The sequence below is a fragment of the Prionailurus bengalensis genome, chromosome D3 (assembly GCF_016509475.1).
Source record: "Prionailurus bengalensis isolate Pbe53 chromosome D3, Fcat_Pben_1.1_paternal_pri, whole genome shotgun sequence".
Lineage (NCBI taxonomy): Eukaryota > Metazoa > Chordata > Mammalia > Carnivora > Felidae > Prionailurus > Prionailurus bengalensis.
The window spans coordinates 86769678-86782423 of NC_057356.1; positions in this window are offsets into that span (position 1 = coordinate 86769678).

Here is a 12746-nt window from a genome sequence, read left to right on the forward strand (position 1 = left end):
AACCAAGAGAACTTTTTCCTCTTTCATTGTCAGTAAATGAATCCACTCTGGATCGAAAACATCCTGTCATTAATTTGCTTTGACTCTGCTCTTGCGGCCTCCATCCCAGGGGTCTTTCAACCCCAACCCAGCCTTTGTTTCACTCCAGAGAGAGAGCATTGTCACTATTTCTGTTTGCGCTTGGGTGTGATGCTCCAGCATCTAACAAAAGTCCTGTTTCAAAAACAAAAATTGATTTTTTTTCAGGGGAGAGATTCAATCCCAAAATATTTCCTCCAGTCGTAGCATATGAATAGATACAAGCTAAAAGGAAATTTAGGTTGCTGAAATCATTCCATCAGAGGTTAAAATGTACAACCCCTTTTTCCTTCCTTTGGTGGGGCACTGCTCTTCCTTATGGATCTCCAAATGAAACCACTGTAATGAAAAAAAAATGTGGCCAAGCGTGAGGCAAAACTATGCATCTTTGCTGCGACCTTGGGGCTCTGGTGAAAATGTGCTTGCAGGGTCCCTACACATTTACGAAACGATTGTTTTCATGGCTTTGATCCTTTCTGAGCTGGTCTCTCAATTTACCCAATGGCCTCATTTTCACCAGAGAATACCTCTCCAGGAAGCAACAAGATTGTGAAAGGAAACTTTGATCTGTATCCTTTGATTATGGGGAAAAATATAAATGTAATTCACTTATTAGAAACGGTGTAATTTTGGGAGCCTTCAGCTGGCAAGTAGCACCAAGGTGTGGGTCATAGAAGCTTACACTTTGAGGCCTCCCTCAAATCCTGACTGGTTATTTCCCCAGCAGTGATGTTTGATGGTTGGTTCTCATTGCTTCACAAAGTGATTTCGTTTTCTTTTCCTTTCTTTCTTTTTTTCTTTTCTTTTTCTTTTTCTTTTTTTTCTTAACTACTTCTGAGGAAGCAGGTTTTCACTGTTTAGAATTTAAAGACAATTGGTGGAATCCAGAAATTCAGCAAATGCCAACTGGAAAGGGAAATCTGAACTTTAGGTTTTAGAACAATTTGGACCAGAGCTTGATTTTATTTTCCTTTCTGCCTTACAGACTGATATTCCTGAGCTTTTATATTGTTTCTAGTCATTTGTGGCTTTTTAAGCTGTCTACAAGTGCCGTGTGATAGGGAGATAAAATGTGAATTCTGCGTTTAACTAAATTAATTTAATTAATAGGCGTTGTTAGCTCAAGGGCATGAAAGAGCCCATCTAAAGTTCATTCAGTATGTAACATTGATAAACTGCTAAATTGCTAACCTTCATCATTAATTTATAGGATCTTGGATTTTAACCTTGTTAACTGTTTTAGTTGAAAGGATTTCTCTATACAACTGACTGATAAGACTGTAACAGGGTGGGAATATATTTCTATTGTTCTCAAAGGAAGTTAAAATGCAAGAGGTTTAAATGTGCAAGTAACAAAACTCATAGTGAAACTCTGGGTAAAAGAAATAAATGTACTTATTTTTTTTTTTCAGTTTTCATTTCCATGTTCGCCTTAGGGTAAAAATTCAATTTTAATATCGTAATGTTGGTTTCTATTCAGCACTTGTGGGAGAAATGAATATGCTGGGACCCAGAGGTTGAATATATATTAAGATAATCTGTTTGAATTTTAGTAATTTTAATAATCTGTATGAATTTTTCAATTGCATTTCTCACCAACTTACAGATTAGTAAACTTTATTTTTCATTTAAGTAGATTACAGCACAAAGTTCTGGAGCAAATTTGCTAATAGGCTAGCTCTTTCATGACACTGAGTCAGATATTATATGTTTATAGCTCTCATTTTAGCAATTAATCATAGACTGCTTAACTGTTCACTGTAAAACTGTCTGATTCCCACAGGAGATTATAAAGTCCTGGAGAGTAAGGTTATAACATTGCCATATTATCCAGTGTCTGGAACTTGATTACTTTCTTTAAAACTTTACTAAAAGTAATAATAATTTTCATTAGCAGGCACATATGCCCAAGTTGTTTATGGTAAAGATAAAGGTGATTGGAAAACCTTTGAAGTCTTTCTTTCTCTCTTATCTTGAATCTTTGCAAATCATGAGTCTTTTAAAAAAAATTATAACATAGGGGCATCTGGGTGGCTCAGTGAGTCAAGCATCCAACTCATGATTTTGGCTCAGGTCATGATCTCACCGTATGTGGGAAGAAGTCCCAAGCCAGGCTCTGTGCTGATGGTGCAGAGCCTGCTTGGGATTCTCTCTCTCCCCCTCTCTCTGTCCCTATCCCACTTGTGCTTGCAGAAGTGCTCTCTCTCTCTCTCTCTCTCTCTCTCTCTCTCTCAAAATAAATAAACGCTTTTAGAAAATTTATGATGTATATATATATATTTTAAAAAAATTTTTTTTTTCAACGTTTATTTATTTTTGGGACAGAGAGAGACAGAGCACGAACGGGGGAGGGGCAGAGAGAGAGGGAGACACAGAATCAGAAACAGGCTCCAGGCTCTGAGCCATCAGCCCAGAGCCCGACGCGGGGCTCGAACCCACGGACCGCGAGATCGTGACCTGGCCGAAGTCGGCCGCTTAACCGACTGCGCCACCCAGGCGCCCCTATGATGTATATATTTTTTAAATTCTTCATATCTTACAAAGGGGACCATGTGAGGTTCTGATATAAATTTCAAGAGGAAAAATAAATGAAAATTATCAAATAAATGAAAATGTTGGTTACATTTGAGTATTCTAGACTCTACAGAAATTTAGGTTATTAACAACAGAATTACAAAGAGACTGTTGAACCACTTTTATAGGGTAGAGGAGGATGTGATACAGAAGAAAGAAAAAAACACTTCTCAGGCTTTTTGTTTCTGGTCTTGAGAAATGATAAGTAAAATGAAGGAGAGAGTGAGAAAGCCAGCATTTTATGTCTTTCTACCCCTGGGATCCCCAACTTCCTGGAAGAGTTGATGCTTTAGCAGTGTTCAAATTGTTTAAGAATATTAAAGTCTAGAGTTTAAGTACATGAAAACTATTCTAAAATGTGTAAGCACAGGCAGTTTAAAGGAATCATTTTGCAGATACTCAAATACCATCTGTTCTTTTCAGAAAGTGACGTGCGCGAGAACATACTTGTGGTAGAGATGTCATTCTGGTTAACCCCCCGTTCACAACCGGCCTTCTCTGTTCCATTGCTATAAGATACCATCTAGGCCACTCTCCACACCATCCTCGCTCAAATCTCAACATCATTTTAAAGATGTGGGGAGGAAGATTTCCAACCTTGCATACTATACAGAGCCTAAACATTAAGCAAATGTGAGGGTGGAATAAAAAAACATTTAAAGACATGAGAAAAAAAAATGGACCTTTTCTCAAAGAATTACTGGAGCATATGCTCCAACAAAAAGAGGGAGTAGACCAATATTTCTGGGGTGCCTGGGTGGCTCAGTTGGTTAAGCATCTGACTCTGGATTTCAGCACAGGTCATGATCTCACAGTACAGAGTCTGTTTGGGATTCTCTCTGCCCCTCCCCAGTTAGCACTCTCTCTCTCTCTCTCTCCAAATAAATAAACTTAAAAAAAAGAGAGAGAGAATATTTCCATGTCAATAGCTATACTAGATTGGAGAGCAATCAATCCAAGTTCTAATGAAAGGCAATAAGGCCAAGGAGGGATGTCTTTAAGCAAGGAGAAAAATTGATAGATTTCTTGCTGTGTTCAGATATATTGAGAAATGATTTCCAATTCTGATGAAAACTTCCAAGATGATCAATATATAGAAAATTAAGTGACTGAAAGCGAAGTGGCAAATAGTGAATGCAGTTATATAAGAAAGAAAGAATCATAGCATAATATATGTTTTTAGTTAATAAAGATATTTACTTGCTTATAACAATGTAAACAGCTGGATAATGATTTAACCAAAAATTGTGATACAACTCTTTTTAAGTTTATTTGTTTATTTTTAAGATAGAGAGAGAGTGCATGCATGAGCTGGGAAGGGGCAGAGAGAAAGAGGGAGAGAGAGAATCCCAAGCAGGCTCCATGCAGTGAGCATGGAACCGACTCAGGGCTCCATGTCACAAACCGTGAGACCATGACCTGAGCTGAAATCAAGAGTCAGACACAACCAACTGAGCCACCCACGCGCCCCTGATATAACTGTTTTGGGAGAATGGGGGAAAGAGGAATATGTATGTGTGTGAATGTGTGGGCACATGAAAGAGTTAAATCGTTATCTCTGTCTTAATGTTAAGGCTTTTATTAAACAAGAAAATCCAGAAATCATGGTGTACAATGGTAATATAACAAAAAAATACTTTGGAATTGGGATGGAGAGTAGTGAGTCTGGTAGGCAGAACCCCCCAAAGATGCTCGAGTCCTGGTCCCCAGAAAACATGGCTATGTTAAGAACCATGGCGTAAGGGACTGTGCAGATGTGATTTAAGGATTTTGAGATTAGGAGGTTATCCTGGATTTTTTAAGTGAATCCAATCACATGAAGCTTTGAGGTCAGAGAGAGGACAAAGAGAGAGAGAGAGAGAGAGAGAGATGTGACCACAGGAGTGGTCACAAACCTAGGAATGACCCTAGGAATATGGGCCTCTATAAGTTGGGAACAACCCTCATCAAACAAAGAACCTCAGTTCTATGACCTCAAGGAACTAAATGTTGCCAATAACCTGCAAAGGAAACAGATTGTCTCCTGCAGCCTCCAGAAGGGAAGTGCCCTGTGGACATAAAGATTTTGGCTTGGTGAGGCCTGTGCCAGACTATGATCTATAGAACTGTAAGATGATAAATATGTGTTGTTCAAAGCCACTGAATTTGTGGTACGTGTTATAGCAGAGCCAACAGAAAACGACTACAGTGAGGAAGAGATATTTTATTTAAGCTTTGGGGAACATTTTACTTTTTAGATAAATAAATTTGTTTTAAATATGTACAATTTTTAAAGCTTTAGTAAAATAAGAGTTGATATTTTTCTCAATGTTATTAAAAACAGAACGAAGCCAACAGTCAGCCTCCTTCGGGCTCCCCTTCCATTAGGCATATTATCTCTGAATTCTGGTGGCTTATGCAGTCCGTGAAATTGGAGAAGGGCCCTTGAGTTTCAGTCCATTTTGGATGTTGCCGTGTCTATACAGTTGTGGTGGTTTAAAATTGTGGCTGTGAAGACTTCAGCACTCCCACTATTCAGGGGTGGGGGTTATGTGCCCTTTGCTTTTTTTCCTGGGCTGGCTTGTGATGGTTTTTACCAGTCAGTAGTAGAAGAGACACAAGGTGACATGTGGGCCTGGATTATAAAGGACTATGCTGCTTTTGCCTTGTTCACTCCTGGAGTCTTGAGGCACCGGGTACAACATCTGGTTACACTGACCTCCCACGTTAGGAGGTCATGCGTGGTGCGCTACTTAAGACATCCAGCTCTACTGGTTCTTCAGCCATCCTTGTCCAGGCTTGCGTGCCTGAGTCTTCACGTGCATGAGGCCATCCTGGGACCCACCAGGCTAGCCCATCTGCCCTGAATTTTTGTCACACCCACATAGAACAGAAGAATCACCCACCTACTCACATTCCAGACCCACAAAACTGTGAGGTATAGTAAGATGAGCTTTGTCTTAAGTCAACAATTTAAAGTTTGGGGATAGTTTGTTATGTCATAATAGAAGACCATAAAATATTTTATTAGAAGGCAACTTCTGATGGTAGGTAGCTTCCACACCCACAACATTAAATTTGGTCTTGCAGATCCTGGCATGAAACTCCAAAACCCACAGTGCTTGGTTCCTTCCCAGGGTCCAGGGAGCCATCCCACAGCCAAGTCCTACAGAAGCCCCCAAACCTTGATCTATGGAATCCACCAGTCTCTCCAAGAAGGGCCACCTTCTTCTATTACTCTTTAAGCAAAATTTATTTCCCTTAATGCATCTCACAAAACAAAGTTAGCCTTTTTCTAGGCAAGAAAATCCTGAACTCAAGGGCTCTAAAACCAACTATTTTGCTTAAAAGAGAAAAGGGGAGAATTTGTCATGCATACATAGCAGGAAAAACAACATCACCAATCATCAACCAGCTCCCCACCCTCATAAACCAACATGTCTAGGGTTAGAAGTAGGGTTAGGTGGAGGGGAGAGGATATTTAAATTTTACCAATTAGGGCACCTGGGTGGCTCAGTCGGTTAAGCATCCGACTTCGGCTTGGGTCATGATCTCGAGGTTTGTGAGTTCAAGACCTGTGTCGGGCTCTGTGCTGACAGTTCAGAGCCTGGAGCCTGCTTCAGACTCTGTGTCTCCCTCTCTCTCTGCCCCTCCCCCATCCACGTTCTGTCTCTCTCTCTCTCAAAATTAAACATTAAAGAAAATTAAAAAAAATAAATTTTACCAATTAAAAAAAAACTATTGGTTACTCTAATTTTTGTAATATATTAAGATGTTCTTAATGTCTTAAGATATGATCAATTCTTTAGCTCTTCCAAATGTTTATATTAAATAAATATATGTTGAATGTATTTTTGAAAAATCTGTTAATTGTATTATTGAATTCTTCCAATAATAATAAACAGTTACATAGTATTTACTGTGGGTGAGGCATTGCCCTAGAAACTACAGATAAATTAACTCTTCATCGATTTACTTTTTATCTACATTTCTTTATATTTAAAGTGGGTTTCTTTTTATTTGAAAACAAATGTTCTAACATTTATTTATTTTTGTGAGACAGAGAGAAACAGAGCATGAGAAGGGGAGGGGCAGAGAGAGAGGGAGACACAGGATTTGACAGCAAGGCTCCAGGCTCTGAGCTGTCAGCACAGAGCCCGACATGGGGCTCGAACTCACGAGCCATGAGATCATGACCTGAGCTGAAGTCAGACACTTATCTGACTGAGCCACCCAGGTGCCCTTAAAGTGGGTTTTTTATAGACAACATATAGTTGGGTCTTCTTTTTTAATCCAGTCTGACAATCTCTGTCTTTTAATTGGTGTTATTTAGACAACTGACATTCAAAGTGATTACTTGTATAGTTGGATTAGTGTCGACCATATTTGTTATTGTTCTCTGTTACACCTTTATTATACCTATTTTTGTCTTCCATTCTTTTTCCTGCCTTTTGTGTTTTAATTGAGCATTTTATATCATTCCATTTTCTCTTCATTTTTATGACATCGGTTGTATTTATTTATTTATTTACTTATTTACTTCTTTAATTTTAGTGTTTGCCCCAGAGTTTGTGATATACTCTTACAACTAACCCAAGTCCACCTTTAAATAACACTGGATTGCTTCCTGGGTAGTGTGAGTGCCCTATGGAACAAAATAATCCTAATTCCTCCCTCTTATCTCTCGAATCATTGCTGTCATTAATTTCAGTTATATGTAAGCATATACAGGCATATGTATGTATATAAGGTGTAGACAGACGCCTACATAGTTGAATACATTGTTCTATTATTGTTTTGAACAAATTTTTATCTGTTAGATCAATTAAGAAAAGTGTTTCTTTTACATTCACTTATTCCTTCTTTGATGATCTTCTTTAGTTGTTTCTGACCTACATCATTTTCCTTCTCTCTGAAGAACTTCTTTTAACATTTCTTGAAAGGCTGGTCTGCTGGCAACACATTCCTTCAATTTTTGTTTGTCTGAGAAAGACTTTATTTCTCCTTCGCTTTTGAAGGATAATTTTTCAAGGTACAGAATCCTAGGTTGGTGGGGTTTTTTTCTCTCAACGTTCAAAAATATTTCCTTTCACTATCTTCTTGCATGATATCTGAGGGAGGATGGATATAATTTTTATTTTTGTTCCTCTAAAGGAAACATGATTTTTCCTTTGACTTCTTTCAGGATTTTTTTTATCTGTGATTTTCTGAAATTTGAAAATGACATATGGAATGTAGTTTTGTGGGTACTTATCCTGCTTGGTGGTCTCTGAGCTTCCTCTCCTAAATGAAGTAAGAATCGTCTGAGGTTGTTGACATTATTGCTGCCAGAGCAGACTTGATCAGCAAGGCCCAGATAGTGAGGGGTTAAATGACACAGCTAGTGGGGGCAGGGGGCCTAAGGTGGGGGGTTGCACCCAGACAGTGTTATGTATGTTCTAAAGGCCCTGTGGCTCATGTAGACTATTTCAGACCATCTCACATTATTTTGAAAAACTCATAGCATGACTTATTAGCAAATAAGTCCCATTTTATTTATGAAAGTAAAATGCTGACTTAACCCCAGTTTACTCTTGAATAATGAACATGTTTCTAAAATATTTCTTCCCTCTGCTACTTCTAGTTACTCCATTCTTGCTTGCTTTGAAGACACCACTTGGAAATCACTTTGACTTTTCATGTTCTTGTGTATTCTTTTATACGGGTGCCTTCCTTATATTTTTTTTCCTCCTTTTCTGTCTTTTTTTATTCTAAATGTTTAAGAGTCAAAAATGACTAGGGTACTTTAATTACAATGATTTGAATGAGCTGGTTTGATTTGCCTGTTTAATCTGTATGGTGGCCCGGCTTCTGGGAGGTGCAAGGAACAGAATGAGTCACTGCATCATCAGCTGCATCATCAAGACAGAGGGTGGCCAAGGGATGGAGGCTAGACTGAGATTTGAAGTTTCTGAATTCTAACTTCTGCCAGCTCACTGGGCATCCGTCTCTACATGGGGCTGGTTTTGACTATGGTTTATAGGTAATCACTTAATTTCATGTTATTTGTATCTTTTCCTTTCAAAAATGGCAGTAATTGTCCTTTGTCCCTCCACGTTCCCACCAGGAGATAGCAAAGATTCATTATTATTAAAAACAAAGTGAAATTGTCAATCTGTCCAGAGGTTTTTGCTATATAAATAGAGAAAACAATTCTAACGATTTCCTTGGCCTCTGTGGCTGTGCCTGTAGGGTAAATAAGCACTTTCTCAATGAAGGGAGCATTTTGAAATTCCTTCCAAAGAAGTCTGGCATTCATTCTAAATTGACCTGGAGGCTGGGGAGCCCTGGACTTATTCCAGCTGATTTGAATTCTGCCAGGTAAATATTTCCACGAACTAACAAGCTGTGGTAGACTAGTTATTCATGGACTTGGCTGTTACCGTGGCATTGTTCTTCAGTTACTTTTGTGTTATATTTTTAGAACCTCTATAATTTTATAGGTCCTGATGCTTAATCTTAGTCACTGTGTGTTCTTTTAGATGCAGAATACTAGAGCTGGGCAGAACAATCTACCTTTTAAGAAAGGCCATTTATTGTAAACTTAAGATGTTTAGAGGTAGGTAGGTGTTTTGAGATAGTGACAATAGCATGGGTGGTCCCATGCTCTTTTTTCCTTTTGCTGCAACCTCTAGCATGTTTAGTTTTTATCCTTAGGTTTGATGCTTCCTGGCACCCCACGGTTGCTATACCTCCAGACAAGTCTTCACATGGCAATTTATGAATGTAGACGTAGGGGGTCTATCAAGGTGGCAAGAGAAATCTCTCCTCTTATACCTGTCTCCTTTTATGCAGGAATGAAAATTTATCCCCAAAGTCCCTTTATCTGACATATATTTGGGCAGAAGGAGGTCTCATGGCCTCTCTGAGCTGCAATGGTGGCTGGAAAAGGGAGTATTTTGCTTTTTGAGTATCTACATTGGGGGTGGTCAAGGAGAAGGAATGAGGGGTGACAACCAAAGTGTTCATCACAAGGAGCAAATTCTTTTTCTTTCTTTCCCTTCTGTCCTATTCACAGAAATAGCCTGCCTCCAGCAGCCCACCGTCTTGGGACAAACTTACCATCACAAATTGACCATCGTGACAGCTGATGCTACCCATCCAGGATGGAAGAATGGGTCTGCACACTTCGTTACACTGTCCTCGAAAGGTAAGCAGCTGCTGTGCATGGGTGAATGGAACGGGTCTATTTAAGTTGCTTTGAAGTTTACCTAGTCGAGCACCACAACCTGTGTCAGCGGAGGAATTGAGGAGGAAAGGTGTCACATGTCTTGATCTGTTTCTTACAACTGCCTTGTGATGGCGGCAGGCAGCCATTAACACTGATGATGTTATAAATATAGGATGAACAATTAAAGGGGTAGAAGTTCTAATTCTAGGAACTGGGTGTGAACAGTTTCATTTCCAGGCTCTGAATGACCAAAGGTGCCTGGACTGTAAGTTTTCTGTTTCAAACACAGTTGGCACAGGTCCATTGGTAGCCGGAGTTTATCATCTGAAATAGATGGATCTCTCCTTTTAAATTATTTTTTCTGTTTCTTGCATTTATATTCAAGTTTGTATTGGTTTGCTATAAATAGTTGGAGAATAGCATGTGATGACCTTGTAGAAGGCAGTATATGATACAATCAGCTCTATGTAGTCATTCTAAAAGAGTTTCTCATTGGCAGGAATGTAGGAAACATATGCTGGAGGCATGGACATCATTATCATGGACATGTCTCTTTGTTTCTATTGTAGCCAATAAAATATTCAATTCAGCAGGTTACCTTGGAAGAAAAGTGTGATGAAGTTGGTCTTCTGGTCTTGACTTTATTACCAACATGTCAGGACCCAAATACTCTTAGTGTGGTCAGGTTGTTGTAATGATGCACGAAGGCAACCAGCACGTCATTCTGAACATGATCTCCTTTATCTGAAAACAAAGGGAAAAACCTGATAAAACCCAAAGAGTTTTGGAAAAGTTTAGTGTTTCTTGATTCACACTCTCTACTTGGGAATTAGCTGAGAAACCTTGATACTGCTTAAATAAATAAGGGTTTACTTTTTCTTGCAAAGAGTATTGAGGTGGTCATCCCGGGGGGCCAGTGCACTGCTCTGTGGCCAGGTTCATTTTACCTTTTCTGCTCTGCTGTCCTTCAAGCAGAAAGGCTGAGCATCTAAGAATTATATCAGCATTCCAGGACAGGAAGAAAGACAAAGAAGAAAGGATAAATGGCTGTATCAGGACTTTGGAGCATCCCCAGAAATCCCAGTAAAGGTACGTCTTGTTGCCATGCACCATGTCCCACAGCTACTGTTAGCTTCAAGAGAGTCTGGCGGCTGCAGTTTCTTAGCTGATCATGTTTGCGTTGCCTGAAAACTGGATGAAATAGGGAAGTGATACTATCTAAACAACTAGCAACCTATGCTACCACACCCATCATCACCAAAATATGGCATCTGTGTAATGCCTGTTAGGCATTACTTTAAACATCTATTGCCTTAGTAAGTGTAGAGGCAAGTGATTAGATATCAAAAAACAATCCACCATTTTATTTTCTTTTTCAAGTTAGCAATAGTAGCCTTCTCATTCATGTTTAGTTTGTTTTCTGATTTATGTGCACAATTTTACATATATTTCCCTTTCTTTGAGAGGAAGTGAAAGTTCGTTTGGCTAATAAAGAGAGTTCTGGAGAGGCCAAACTCATTGGATTGTTAGAGGTCTAGAATTCATGTCGGGACTGCTCTGTTCCCTGCACAGTCCAAGCATCCTGGCTTCCCTTTTGGAACCAGCTCCTCATGCTGACTAGACCTGGAGGCATTTTGAGTCTCAGGCTGAGGAGTAGCTTCTGAGTCACTAGGTGGCCCATTTCCTGCTGTGCCCAACCCAACTGTCTGGGTCCATAGGAACGCTCTCAATGGTGTCGTAGACAACAGATCAACAGTGTATTTAAACAGAGCCAAAGAAATGCTATATCACAGCCCAACTGCATCACAAATCCAAGGCTCTAAGAGCCCAAATTGTAACATGCATTCCAAAACAATGGACACATTACAGAGTCAGCCTTTTGCAACTGTGATACAAATTTGAACGTTTTTTTCTCCTAACTTTTCCCCTTCCTATTCTTTTCTTTTTTCTTTTTTTCCCCTCTATTTAGGTTTTGTCTTAGAGACCTTATTTGAACTTTAAAGTTAGCAAGACTTAAAGAAGTCACCTTTCCTAACTTCCCTTCTGTAGGAATCCTAGAAGACCACATCTGGGTTCTGCATGTAGACTCATGATCCCACATATCAGTCAGTTCTGAATAACATGTCAGAATGCTGTGGGTTTGTATTAGGCTGACCTCTCCTATTAGATTTCGTAATCTCATACCAACAGTGAAACTCCAATATCCCCTTTGACAAACGACAAAAAGGACTAGTGTACTGACTAGGCATTACATTGCTGGGGCTTCCCTTTTGTAGAAGCTTTGTTGACTCAGAATTGAGTGGTAGTTCATGAGTTTCTATGAGGAAATTGGAAGGAGAGTATACATGAAGAACAGCAGCAATTCTGGGTAAAAGTTGAGAAATGTGATGGTTGTGAAGGAGAAAGAAACTGAACAGTGTTATTTGCCATTCTTTTTTTTAAAAATATAATTTATTGTCAAATTGGTTTCCATAATACACCCAGTGCTCATCCCAACAAGTGTCCTCCTCCCTGCCCATCACCCACTTTCCCCTCTCCCCCACCCACCATCTACCCTTAGTTTGTTCTCAGTCCTTAAGAGTCTCTTACGGTTTTCCTCCATCCCTCTCTGTAACTTTTTTTCCCCCCTTCGCCTCCCCCATGGTCTTCTGTTAAGTTTCTCAAGATCCATATATGAGTGGAAACATATGGTATCTGTCTTTCTTTGCCTGGCTTATTTCACTTAGCAAAATACCTTCTAGTTTCATCTACTTTGCTGCAAATGGCCAGATTTCATTCTTTCTCATTGCCAAGTCATATTCCATTGTATATATAAACCACATCTTCTTTGTCCATTCATCAGTGGATGGACTAGGCTCTTTCCACAATTTGGCTATTGTTGAAAGTGGTGCTATAAACACTGGGG